We start from the raw sequence: 13902 nt of genomic DNA on the forward strand, positions 1-13902 counted from the left end.
ATTTACCGCTAGGTTAGGACCAAACACTCTTGGCACTGAAAAAAAATAAACATGAATAGCCTGAATATGCAACAACTTTTCCCTTCCTGCCATGTGGGTTTATGACAAAACCTTTAAGTCTTCATGTTCCAGTAGTTTTTCTGTAGCTACGTGTTAATTATGTGTTTATATTCTTACAAATACGGATTTATATTTACCTGTGTTTCAAGATGATTAGTGGGTACCAAGCAACTGATTACACTTGCAGCCAATCATGTGCCATTAACAGTGAAAAACGGCAGGCATTGTTGTATCAGATCTCGTTTGGTTTGGCAAGGGTACAACAGTAAAAAAATAACAGCTAAATCAATTCCTTGAATATACAGGTTTTTTCACCCTCAGGCATCTTTATCAGCACAGTTTTGATTACAAAACCTATACACTGACTGGCATGTTGCTATTAGAGAAAATTTAATAGGCTGTTTGCTACTTTTCTTGAAAGAGTAGATTTTAGGAAAAAAAATTACTTAATTTTTATGTTTAGAGGAAGCCCATCAAAGTTGATGATTCTCGTATTTGACCTACAATCTGAAGAATTATTTGCAAAGTTCTGTGAGCTGTTTAGTTTTCCAAATTACAACACTGACTGTGTTTATTTTTATTTAACAAACAAAAATTCCAGCAAAGTATTGTTTGCCCCACTGCAAACAGGTCAGAGTTCATAATAAGCATACGTGTAATGAAGGTAAACTAATATTAGCAGGCAGAGGAGAGGGTCAAGTGTTCAATCTGAAACTGAGTTCTTGGTTAAAATAAGCAGTTTTCTGTCAAACAGAGTCATGAATTTGTGCTGCTTTTAGTGAACTGTTTCAATTTGGGGAAAAAGATTAAAAGGTGCCAAAAAAGTCTGTTTCATTTTCAACATTTCTAAACATTCCAACGTGTTGTACAATGAAACACACTGATTTCTCAACTTAAACTATTGTTTAACTTTCAAAATTACTTCCATTTTATTAAAAAAATTAAAATGAAAGATAAAATATAAATTAAACTATGTTGTTTTGGAGTGAATAAAATATTTTGCTGAAATAAATTTGCCAATTTTTTTTTCCTTTGCTAAACCTTTTTTTTTTAATTAAGAAAACCCTCTGAAAACTTGTTTTAGGTAAAAGCAATGGATGATTACATGTGGGTTTTTTTATTTGACTTTGATTTGGCTGCTCATAGCCACTCAAATCTTGTAGGAAGAAATGTCAGTTTCAGGTTTCCCAGTTCCCAGAAACAGATAAAACGTCCTGATTGTTGGAATCGAGGAGAGTCAATGGGGTGGTGGGGACTTCCACTGGGATAGGGAACTTTGGAGATGAATCTTGCTACCCTGAAAGTCAATGGAAAAATGTGTGGGCAGGATCTGGCCCACTGTAACTAATCCTGTGAATCAGGTCTGCATATCCAGGTGCTTTACTGATCTTATTGCTAATGAATCTATGGTATAAGAAAATTACCTTGACCCTGGAGTACATGCACTTCTTTGCTACCGTTAACATTGTTAAGGTCCTTGCAATCCTGCTCAGTGCTGTAGATATCACGCTTCGCCACTCATTTGTTACCTAAGGAGATTTTTTTTTTTTTAATCTTTGCTCTAACAAGGAAGCAAAGGTTGTTGTGAGCGAAGACGAGGATGGGGGTGGGGAGGATTTTAATCAGCAAGTGATCTGAGAATAAAGAAAGGTTACCTGTTTGTTTGTCAACAGGATGAAGTAAATAAGAGTTAAAAAAATCTGAGACACCAGTCAAAGGCAATCAAATATGTATTTAATTAAAGCAAACATAAAAATTAAAGTTACATGTTGAATCAATAAACAGCACTTTTTTCTACATGCATTTTGAACAAGACAGATCAGAATCTTGCATGATGAAGACATAATGTGTCATAATAATTAGGAACACAGACAAAAGAACAGCTAATCAACATGCAAATTTATGCAGTTCTGGCGATTCAGATGAGGCAGATTTCTACCTCTTTTTTTGCTTGATTCATCTTCATTGCTAATCATCTGAAGGCTGCCAAATGTTCACTGACACTAATGTATTATAGGTCAAGAGAGGCAGGTCTTCACCTATTACCCCCACAAACAATATGCTTTCCTTCCCTGTTTCCTCTTCAGGATTTTCAGCAATTACTGCCAGATGCAATCAGACTCCTTGAATAGGAGCAACTGGGGCTTGTTTGTGGCTTGGATTCATTAGAATCAGGAGGATGAAGAAAGGAATAAATTACTTAATTGCACAAAAAAGTTGCAGCCAAAGTGATGGTGAGAGAAGCTGATTGTGTAGTTGCGTATTAGGCCACTCTTGGAATGGAGGATCTTAGAATAGCTGGTAGTTTGGCCTTCCTGATTCAGACAGATTTGGGTGTCCTCCAAAACAGATGGCTCCACACACCATCTATTCTTCTCTTTGTCAGGTTTTACCATTTATTTGATCTTGTTCATCTATGATGCTAGTTGTATTAGATGTAACACAAATATGCATTCAGATCATATCCATTTAGTCTTGCATCCCAACTTTTATTCTTTTAGCCTTGTTTGATGAGATGATCAAGTTGAACAAAGCCCTTGTTGTCCTATTCCTGCACAACATCCATACATAAAACACCAAACCCCATGACTAAAGCCTTGCGCAGACGAATAATCCTCCTGTGTCACAGGTTTTAAAGGTTTATTTCTCCCTGTTTTACCAAGCAGCCCCCCGCTCCGACAAATGATAACCAGACACAACAAATAGTTAATTTTTATTTGATCCCATAGAAACAAACATTTGCATATGCCCAAGCAAAACTGCCCGCCTCCCCTCCTTATGCTGAGACCCCTGTTCAGATATTCTCTTCAGGTTCCAGGCCATGTGTTATGCTTGTGGGTGGTCTTAAGATCTTAAAGAAAAGCTTTGCTCTGTGAAGTCATGCAGCACTGTATGTAATTAAGTGGCTTTTTTTTTTTTTTTTTTTTTTTTTTTTTGCAAAACCTCTCTATGTTTCCTAATTTCATTGTTGTTGTGAATGATCAACACTATGTGGAAGAGCTGCCTTTCAGGTAATGGTTAACATTAACTTTTTAAAAATGAGATGTGTGGTTAGGGATTCACTTTTCAGGTATCCTGCTGAGCACAGTGCTGCTCCACAGTACCGCTCACTCTCAGGGGCTGGAGCAAGGGTCAGACATACTTTCTGATTGCTGGATCTGAAGTGTATGTTGCTGTGTATGTATTTATAGGAGAGCCTTGGCAGCTGCTATTGGTCTTTCAGCTGGGGGGAGTTGGGGTGTTCCTTGTTTGGCCGATTATTGCGGGGATCTGTGGCCGAAGAGGGGCAGGTTTTTATGTAACATGATGTGGTCATGGATTACAATGAACTTTTAGGATCTGTATTCGTTTCTCTTTTGGCCCAACATCTGTTGCAGCCTGACAGATGCCCAGGAATGCCGCTTTACTCTGCGGTCATGTTTAGGTCTTGAGTGCACAACACAGGCTTTTTGGGTACCTTTGAAGCCCAAGCTGGAATTTGTAAAAGGTGTTAATAATTTTTCAAAGTAAAACAAAACATTCATGGGTATGGCAGTGCTGTTGCAATGCTGGAGGGAGAGCTCAAGCTCAAAATTTCCAGCATCAGAGCTGCAATCCCCTGAATGTCCTGTCATCTTGGAGACATGTGAGACAAGGATACATGCTGGAGACTCACCTCTTGCTGAGGCTGGCATCTAACAATGCAATGTTTGCACTGGCCCTTGGGGGAAGCCGTGCCAGGGGGCCTGAATTGCGTCCTGTAGTCTTTTTAGAGGTCACATGTTGATACAGATTCATGAAGACGCTGCGCCTTTCAGATGGCAGCTTTAATTTGGGACAGAAGCTGATGGAAATTTTTGGCAAGAATCCCTGCTGCACAGCCTCTGGTGGCCATCTTGTCCTCCTCATCCTCCCCTCAGTCCCTCCATGGTGCCCATGGTCTGCCATGGCTTTGGTCCCAAGGTTCCCCTGCTCCTCTTCCTGGGTGGAAGGAGAGGGGACATCACTCCCCTAGGGAGCAGCAGGGCCCATCCAAGGGATCCTGCTGCCCTGGGGGTGCAAATCATACACTGGGAGCATCTCTTCCTTCCTCAGTGAAGAGAGAGAAGGGCGAGGCCCGCTGGAAAAGCAAAAGTAACACCCTGCTTCGTGCGCTATTTTCATTCCCATGAGCAAGCGTGATTTTTATTTGGGGTGTTTCATAGGGCACCGGTGAATGCATTTTATTGCAAGTCTTGGAGACTTAATTTTACTACTGTGTCACTAGGGGGAGATTTTTGAAGGCACAAATGCATTTAAGTGCTTACCTCTTTTTTGAAAGTCAACAGGAGTTACGCATCTAAATGGCCTTTTTCATCTGAGGGAAATATTCACAGTGAAATGGGGAGAGCCCACATATCTGCTGCAAGTGATAAAGAAAGCCAATGGGTGAGGCTACGTTGAATTGTTTTTTTGGTTTTGTTGTTGTTGTTGGCTTTTTTTTTTTTTAAATTGCCCTCCGATCCTTCATTTCTCACAGGCTGGGAGTTTGGTTTGTTACAAAGCATCACCATACCTCATCTCCTCAGTCAAAATCCTCCTAGATTGTTTTGTGATAAGAAGACTGAGAAAATTCACACAAGGAACTTGTCTTTGTACAGACGATACCTGGCTGCTTTTCCATTTAAAGTTATAGAGATTCAAGAGCTGATGATGCCTTACAAAGGCTTCCTCTATCTGAGGGTCCCCTCAGAAAGGCGGGGGGAGCTTTGCTTTGACAGGCTTTAAAGTCTGTGTAATCTCTTACAGAATGGCCTTTGCTTTCACAGCTCCTCATATTGCACCATGTCCTGATTTCTACACTCGTATTTGTCACTGAAATGTTGCCCGAGCAGCTTGGGTGAACAGTGCTCAGTCTGAGGGCTGCTCACTTTGGGTATTTACCATTTTTTATTCTGTTGTGAAACTAGCTACCCCAATCCACAGAATATTATTGATAGCATCTGAGTGACTAAACTGTTCTGAATGGAAACATGAGGGAAGGTGAAGGATGAAAATGTATACTCTTGTCTGCCTGGAAACACAGAAGCACTGTCAAAGCTTTAGGCAAATAAAAGGCTATTTGTGCAAACATTGGTGAAAAGGCTATGGACACAGAGCAAAAATGTATATCTTTGCAAATGATGCTTTAATTAGGTCTAAGCACCTACTCTGGGCACCTGTGGCCATAAGCATCTGCATTTGCTGTTAGCACTGTTCTTTAGATGCTGGTGTTTCCTATCAGGGTAAGGCACAGGCTTGAAAAATGGAGATAGTCTTTCTGCGTGGAACTAGCACAGCTATGGGCAGACCACCATACTTCATCTGTGTGCAAAATGGAGGTTAAAAAGGTTGCTGTTCTTTTGTGTCAGGAGCGGCATACGTCACCTTGCTGGTCTCTGAAGGCTCTTGAGGAACTTCTGCCGATTGGTGAACTCATTTGTCCTGACAGTCTATTACCTCCTTTGTTTTGACATATTTTCACTCTCCTCTTAATGTTTCCTGTTTTCATGAATCTTCCCCTTCTGCTGTATTTTCCTGTGTGTGTTTTTTGTCTCCCAGATGTTGTATGGCTGGCTATTTCAGTAACGCTTTGCGTACTACAAAATTGAAAAAAAATGCAAGTGGAAAAAACCCACACTGGAGTGATAGTGTATTTTCCATGCACATGTCACACATTGGCTGAAACATATTCAAGTGATATGTTAAACATCTATCTAATATATTGCAGTACAAAGTACTTAATTAGCGTATGCCTTCAGTATATGAGTTGGTATCTGTTATTTCAAAAAGTAAGAGGCTCTTTTAAAATAGCAATGATTTGCTAGCAATGATGGATTTGATATTTGTTCAGTGCTTGAACCTGTTTAAGCACATTTTTGTTTGATATAGGTAGCTTAGGACTATGGTCTTCTCTGGAAAAACACGATGTACTTACTAAATGGACAAAATATATGGACAAAATATATGGACGTAGGGCAGGATATTTGAAGATGCACACAGTAGCTCTTATTCTAACTTCCTGATATTTGGCACTTCTGAAAGTCAGGCTATTTATTTAGGTGCCTAACTGCACATTTCTACACTTGAAAATGTCAGCCTGCATTGTAAAGCTCAACCATGCCAACTCTTTGCTTACCAGAGTAATTCTATCTATATCCATGCAGAGTTATCAGGGTTAGGTTCTGTTCTTGTATGGCATAGTTTATATATAGTATACCCTTGTACTAGTACGTAGTGATTGCTGTGAGAGCTGAAACGAGAAGATCTCCTAGGTTTTACATGTCTGTATTGCCTGGTTTTGACAGCTGGTTGCTGAAAACTTTGCAATGGTAAATAGAGATAAACCTGGGTCCTAAGCACTAGAGGTTTTGTCAATTTATCTCTGAAGTTTAGTTGCTATGCAAAAGCATCAAGCAAAGTTTCACACTGGAAATGGATAACTACTGTAAAAAAAAATGTGATTTGGAACAGACAGCAACCATCTTTATCATAGTTCTGTCAGTAACCTTCACCTCAGTTCTGCAAGTGAATATTTTCTGAGTAAATGTCCTTGAAGCATGTTTCTTTCCCTACTTCACTCGCCTTATGGATGGGTGTCACTAACTGAAGCAGTTGTAGAGTCTACAAGTACACTCGGCAAGATCTTCTCCAAATCCTAACCTAATGTTGGGGAAACCATTTAACCAGTACATAAATCTTTGGAAAATGTCAGTGGTGCATACCCAACTGTTTCAAAAAACCCAGGGTGAGAAAAACATACTGCCTTTGAACAAACTGACCACAGGTAAACAGTGAGTTCAGTGCTGCTGGAATGCACTAGTAGGCTTGTCTTGCCTATATGGCCAACAGGATTTGCTGAGTAGGTCCAATATAGGAGAATTTTGACCTATGAAACTAGCAGAATCAAATTCCTTGTTGGCATCTGGCCTGGCTGCACTCTGAGAAATCTTGTCCTTACTTTTGGTGAATTCAGATTTAGTTCTGTTATGTAAAACCTCTGCTGAGTTTTCCCTAGCTCTGCTACTTTTCAGTGCACCTCCTCTTGTTTAGAGAAATTGCCTCTGGCCTAACCTGTTTGCCACTTCAGTAGCTTTGTAATGCCCTACTGGCAGGTGAAGATGGGCATAAATGACCGCTGAGATAAACCTTGCCACAAGACAGGACTTCCTTTCTTCTCAAGTCACTACCTGAGCAGTCCAGGATGCTGAAGATCAGAGCAATTCAGTCTATAAATGCAATTAAATTCTTTGGAGCTGAAACTTTCCCTTCACATGTGTTGCTACCGATGGTGGCATTCAATATTTTGTCCATGGAGCTAGGAGCTGCATGCTAGAGCAAGAGGTCCCAAACTGTGATACACTGGTAACTCATGACATGAAAGGCATTTCAGAACAGTAGTATGGCAAGGGTAGAGGTGGAATCCTTGGCAAAAAAGGTTTCAAAGGTCGTGATTTAAAACCATGGCCCATACTATTTTGGAGGGTAGTCTCACCAATGAGAGTCGTCCTAAATCCCTTGTTACTTTTTGTATTTTGAAAATGCCACCTGAGACTGTCAAGTGATTGGGGTGCTATCATGCAGTGATAGAACTGATTCCTTTACCAGATGGATTTGTTGGCCGATGAGTTAGGGAGTCCAGGAGTTTGAACCCTTGATGGCAGCAAAGTCGTCTTCTCTTTAAATGTATAACATGTTTTCTATGCCCTCTTAAAAGACAATGGTACCTGGGATTTCTTTCAGATCCAGATGGAAAGCTTTTGTTAAAGGGAGTGGTAATGAGGCTTAGTAAGATTTTTTTTTTTTTGTTAAGAAAAGATCATCTGGCGCTTGCTTTTGGAGCTGGTTGCTCATGAAGGTTTCTAATTCAGGGTCTTAATTTTTGTAAAGCGTGAATTACAAGAAGTCAGAAGAATGATGCGAAGAGCATTTAATAATGCACATTCACAAAGAAGTGGTGTAACTACATTAATTAGGCAAGTCTTGCGTAAAGATGCAATGTAATTATATATTTGAGACAGTTAATTAGGGAGCTACTTGGAAATTTCAGTGAATATTAAGGTAATTATACATAAATACTATAACCATTAAGACTGCACCCATAATGAAAGCAATAACTAATTACATAAATAACAGCATACTTATGTTTTTACATTACCAATACCTAACAATACTTCCTCTCTTTCCCTGCTCTCTTTGCCATGCAAATGACAAAACTTCCATTTTTAATTCAGATATTCTTGCAAATTGTCGGGGAAACAATGAACTTTCCTCTTGTTCTCTTTCTCTAGAGAAGACTGGACAACTGGAGTTATGCACACCTAGCAGGAAGACAGTCAAGCATACTGCAGATGTCTGCAAGCTACATGCAGAGTTTTTGGTGGCTGCCCTCGGATTTCATACAAGCCCAGGTCTGAGAAGCTTAATAAAGAAATTGTATAACTGTAAAGATAATGATTTAGACTGTTTAGACAGCTTTGAGTGAATCAATACTGAGGGTTAGATGAACGTCTGTTGTAGAAACTGGGCCCTGCATTTCATAGTGTCGGGCCTATGGGCAAATGCCAGATCCTTGCTAAAACATTGCTTACCATTTATTTCTGTCAGGGTTTGGGGTATCTGTCTGTTATCACCTTCATGTTTGCCTAAATCTACCAGCTTCCAATGACAAGTTAGCGTGGCAACATTTAATGTGCTGTGCACATTGCTATCCTTTCCACATGCTGCCTCAACAAGACTGAAACTCAGGCTCTCTAAATCCGTAAGAACTACTAAGCTAAGAGTTTTATAGGAGGAGCAGCTCTACTGACTCAGCTGAAATAGAGAATTGTTGCTTCCAACATACTGAATCGATAATCGTTTCTAGCAACTCTCATCTAAGGATCTAAAAGCGTCTCAAAAGTTCTAATAGGTAAGGTCTCAGAATGAGTCTATGATTTTGTGAACTATCATGACAGAGACTTTACAGGTGGGGAAACCAAGGCACAAAGAGCTCAAGTGACTTGTCCAATGTCATGAAGAACATCCAGAGTCTCACTGTAACTCTCTCTGCTCTGTTTTAGTCACAAAGTCATCCTCTCTCTTGCCAGAGGGACCTGGCACCAGGGTTTGAGGTTTAGCGATTGTACTCTTTTCTCTCTTTGTTAATCTTCTCTGAATAATTAAATTGACCTGGTGAGACAGTGGAGTTCACAAAGGAATGTAATTTTCAGACAGTTGTCCATCAGACATCATGACTAGCTGTCTGAAAAGGGTCCACAGCCACATGGGCTCTGTGCATGTTCGTAATATTGAAGCCACTGTCCTGCAGGACAAGGTCATAATTAGAGCTGGGCTGGCACTTGGGAATTCTGCAGACTTGCACGTCCTGCCATGCTAAACAAACAATGAAGGCAATTCTTTCCTGGCTACATCCCATTTCCATTAAGATATCTACATTAAGGTATAAATGCTGAGGCAAAGCTAAGGATGATTTAGGACAACACAGTAAATTTTGCTATACTCCCATTGCAGACTCCAGGGCAAGTAGCTGTATGCAACTGAACCATATTTCCTTAGCTCAACAGGAGTGGCCAATGATGCTTCCTGCCATAAACTTCAAAACCTGTCAAAGGCCGGTGGGACCTTTCAAATTATTTTGATTCTAGATAGTGTCAGAATATTGAGATGGCTAATCCTTTGAATTTCTCTAAATGATCTTGCTATTTTGGGTTTACACTGTGGCTCATGTTCCCAGGCAGATCAGGTCTTGTATCTTTTTTGTACTGAAGTAATTTCACTAACTTTTTAAGCTCTTCATTTCTAGCAGAGTGAGACTGGGGGGAGCTGACCTTTGTTGTCATTGTAATACATGGACACTGAACTTTGCGTAGATCTGTTGGAAGAAAGATTAATTAGCAAGTACTGTAGCAGTAGATAGGCTACCTAAGATAAATTGTGTTAGATTGCTGTGATATCTTTCTTTAAGTTTGTGACCAAGAGAAATATAGTAGCTCTAATTCATCAAGATTTCTGTAAAATGCTTAACGCAGTGCTACATGAAAGAAAATAATTTGTGCTGGAGAACATAGGGCACAATAAATGTAAATAAACGGCTATAGGAGGATTGCTGAGAACTGAGATGAAAGAACTGTCAAGGGATAAGAACAGTAACTAGCAGATTTTATTAATGATCAGTCTCGTCACCTATCTGAACATTTTTATTTGTGGCCACTGCAGAAAATGTGTGCAAATACAAAGTCTGTAAGAGACAGAAAGCTGAGAGGCCTTGACAATTCAGAGGACTGACCCTGACAACAGGAGAAATGGAAAACGGATAAAATTAAGTACTAATAAACCACAAGGTCATGCAGATGTTTTTTTGCTCTGAGCAGGAGGCTCATCAGCTGCAAGTAACGGAGGTGTTTTGCTGAATCTCACAATGACTGACAACTGCTGGAGCTCTGCAACAGCAGGGAAGGGAAATATTCCCTGAGATGTTCCCCTGGATGTTGCATCAGGGGAAGCATATCCAGGAAACATGTGGGATTCCTGACTACTTTTGTACAAGGCACTGGGGAGACCCAGAAAAAGGCAGAGTCCAGAAAAAGGGCTATTAAATTGAGATAGGAAATGAGGAATAAAAGACTGTGTCTTTAGTTTAGCAAAACTAAAACTGAGTAGGGGTATATTGCTCCCTATAAATCTATCATCGGGTAAATGGTGAGAGAGAACGGATTAAATTAGGGGTGTACTGAATGCCATAGGAATAACTGATAGGATCCAGCTGAATAAATGTTCTTTGGAAAAGGGATGAAGATTTTTAATAACATGAAGTTTTGGAGCAGCTTTCCAATAGGAGTTCACAGGGGCAAGAAAACTCCCTGGTTTCAAGAAAAAACTTGAGAAATTTATCAATGAGATTGTGATGTTGTGATATCAATGAGATATGATGTGTCAGACGTAGCAGGGGATGACCTGGGAAGACTCTTCCAGTCCTATTTCCTATGTAAAACTATTCAATAGAGCCCCTGGTCTCCAGAGTATTTTTGTGTTAAAAGACTTCAATAGCAAGCTAGGGAAAATGGTCTTTCCTTTGGATTCTTTGTTTGCCCTTATCTATACAGGAGACATAGATCTGATCAAAGTGCCAATGAATCTTGTGGTAGGTAGGATGCAGATCTCTATTATCTGTATGACAATACCTCTCAGAGGTCCTGCTCATTACTGGGGCCCAGCTACTTTCCATGACCTGACTTTTATGATCCTAGTTCATCTCTTAGCTAAATCCATCTGAAGCTGTGTTTCCTTGACAGCCCCTTTAATATTTTATAGGTTTCTTAGAGTTATTGTATTCTTGTAATCTTCTGGGGTCCTTCACAGCAAGCCAAACAATCTTCTACCTTTCACAGTGCCATCAGCTAGCCAAAGCCATGAGTAGATCACTAATTCTCCGAGATAAGATCAATAGCAAATCGCCCTCCACTATCCTGAAAAGATCTCACAACTCAGTCTAGTTGTAGCAACTGAAAGAACTGTTAATAATGGATGATGACTGACAAAATTCATAGGTGTGAAAGGAGGTTTACCAGAAACATGGTATTCATGCATACTGCTTGTTGATTGACAGCCCCAACAGGTTAGAGGTTACCCATGGAATACAGCCTTGATGGCCTAGGATGAAATGTTCCTTCTGACCCTTCTGTAAGCTAGCGATATGCAGCACTGGCTAACATATCATTAACTTGCAACACCATGACGATGGGATTAAGACCCAGAGGGCTTTATCTCTACCTTATTAATGGCAATTAAAAGCTGCGTGACAGTTTTAAAACTTGTTGATGTAAAGAAAGTTAGTACCTGTCTTATAGTAGCACAGTAAATAATTGTCTGGTTGCTTTGCTTTTCGTAATCTGTCCATGCAGCTGTATATTATCATTATTTTGCTGCAAATACAGCTTTTCGATTTATCAACAAAAGAGCAGGTAAGGCTCTATGTAAATAATAATGAAGGACACTTCCAAGTTGGATTTTTTCCCATTTAGACTGCTGAGCATGAAAGAAGCAGAGGATTTTCAAAACTAGTGACAGTATCTGTTAAAGCTGTTTTTCAAAGCATAAATACACCAAAAAAGTTTCAAACCCAATTGTAGTTACTGCACACTTTGCCTGGCTAATTCATAGGGTATTAAAAACGCTCCCCACTCCTCTTTATACGGAAGCAGATATTTATTCCCTCTTGGGAGTTAACCATTGGTGGAGCCAGACTGTCTTCACGGCAAGAAGTTTCATACCTCTTGTCCTTCTGCATATTCAAGGAAATGTGAGTACTGACAGAGCAACACTGTGAGTGCTGTGAAATAGAACTAGCCCTTTTATGTGCTGCTTCTGTTAAAATCTCAGTGTACATTGGGAAGAAATGATCAAACTCAAATGTGTGCCCTGTCTGGAAAGTCCCCTCTCCCTCAAACTTTTAGTGGCTGTTCTTATGATCCTACATATCCTGATTATTTAACTAGTGGTTGTGGAATCTCACTTTTGGGGCAATGTTGCTGAACCACCTTGCTCACTCCTGTTTTGCTGTCCAAATGTGCCTTTGGTGCTGTTTCATGAGAACTCACTGTCATGGTGTTGGGGGACCTTGTATCCTGTGAATCCTTCTTGATTCTGCAGGAAGCACAGCCAGGTTTTGTGCTCCCAAGAGCTGATCTCAACTCTGCAGAGTGACAGAGCAGAGCAGAGGCAAAGGTGCTAGGCCTACCTTGCTCCGTAGTAAGTAGATTTGCCGGATCTTTGCCTCAGGGTTATAGAGGCCGGAGAACTTTTATGTATTTGGTATTGCTCTGTTGCTTTCTGACTAAAGAAAAAGATTCTCAGCTTTCCCCATTGTTCTTATTTCAGAGGGGTCAGCAGCTGTGGCAGCCTGCAGTGGCTGTGCAGCGCCGGCTTCAGGACTCCTGCTGGGTGATTACTCCTCCCAGCTCCCCAGAAGCTATGGGACTGGGAGACAGCGCCTGTCTTTTTAGCCTCTTGCCACTCCAAGGCAGAGAATGCCTTACGCTTGTAGTTTATACAGCCCCAAGCACAATGTCAGCATTACACATTAATTAATAATAGTGGCTGATATTGCTAATCACTTAATTATAAATTATGTGTGCTGGTTATGCCTGCCATCACATATTACTTTGTAGTTACATAGATACACACATAGTGTATCTGGGCTTTTGTAAATCAGCTTGTAGTTGTTCAATGATACAAAGGCTATGCCAGCACATAAATCCGATGTAAACTGCTAATCATTTTTAAATGAAGACAAAGCAATCTGAGTTTTAAATCCATAATGCAAGAGAATTACAGTGCATGTGCCTGAAATTTAGGAAGAGAACGTGCTTTGCAGACGTTTCAATTGTAAGCAAAATTCTGACGTTATGCACATTACATGGTATTTTACTGAAATCGCACTCAGTGGCAGATTTGCATAAATGAATGTATTGTATTTTTTATAACTGTGAAAGCTTTAATTACCTAAACTCTAATTAGGCTTGCATTTTTCAGAAAACACAAGATATTAGCTTATTTTGTAGTTGGCTCAACTTTAATGTTTTCACACATTTGTAACTCATACGCAACAATATACTATAAAAACACAGGGAAAACACAGAGATGAAGGCATCCCTGGAATTTCTGAAGCTGATTGGTTGTTTCTCCTCTTGGTGTATTTAAGCCTCAGTGCATTGAAATTTTCTTGAATGCTGTCCTACGGCCAAAATCACACCTGATGTAAATTTACTACAGCCAAATTTGGTAGTGTTGCATCAAGAATGGATCTAAACGAGTATATTTTAATAATTTCTAGGAATAAAGTTG

The sequence above is a fragment of the Grus americana genome, chromosome 3 (assembly GCF_028858705.1).
Source record: "Grus americana isolate bGruAme1 chromosome 3, bGruAme1.mat, whole genome shotgun sequence".
NCBI lineage: Eukaryota > Metazoa > Chordata > Aves > Gruiformes > Gruidae > Grus > Grus americana.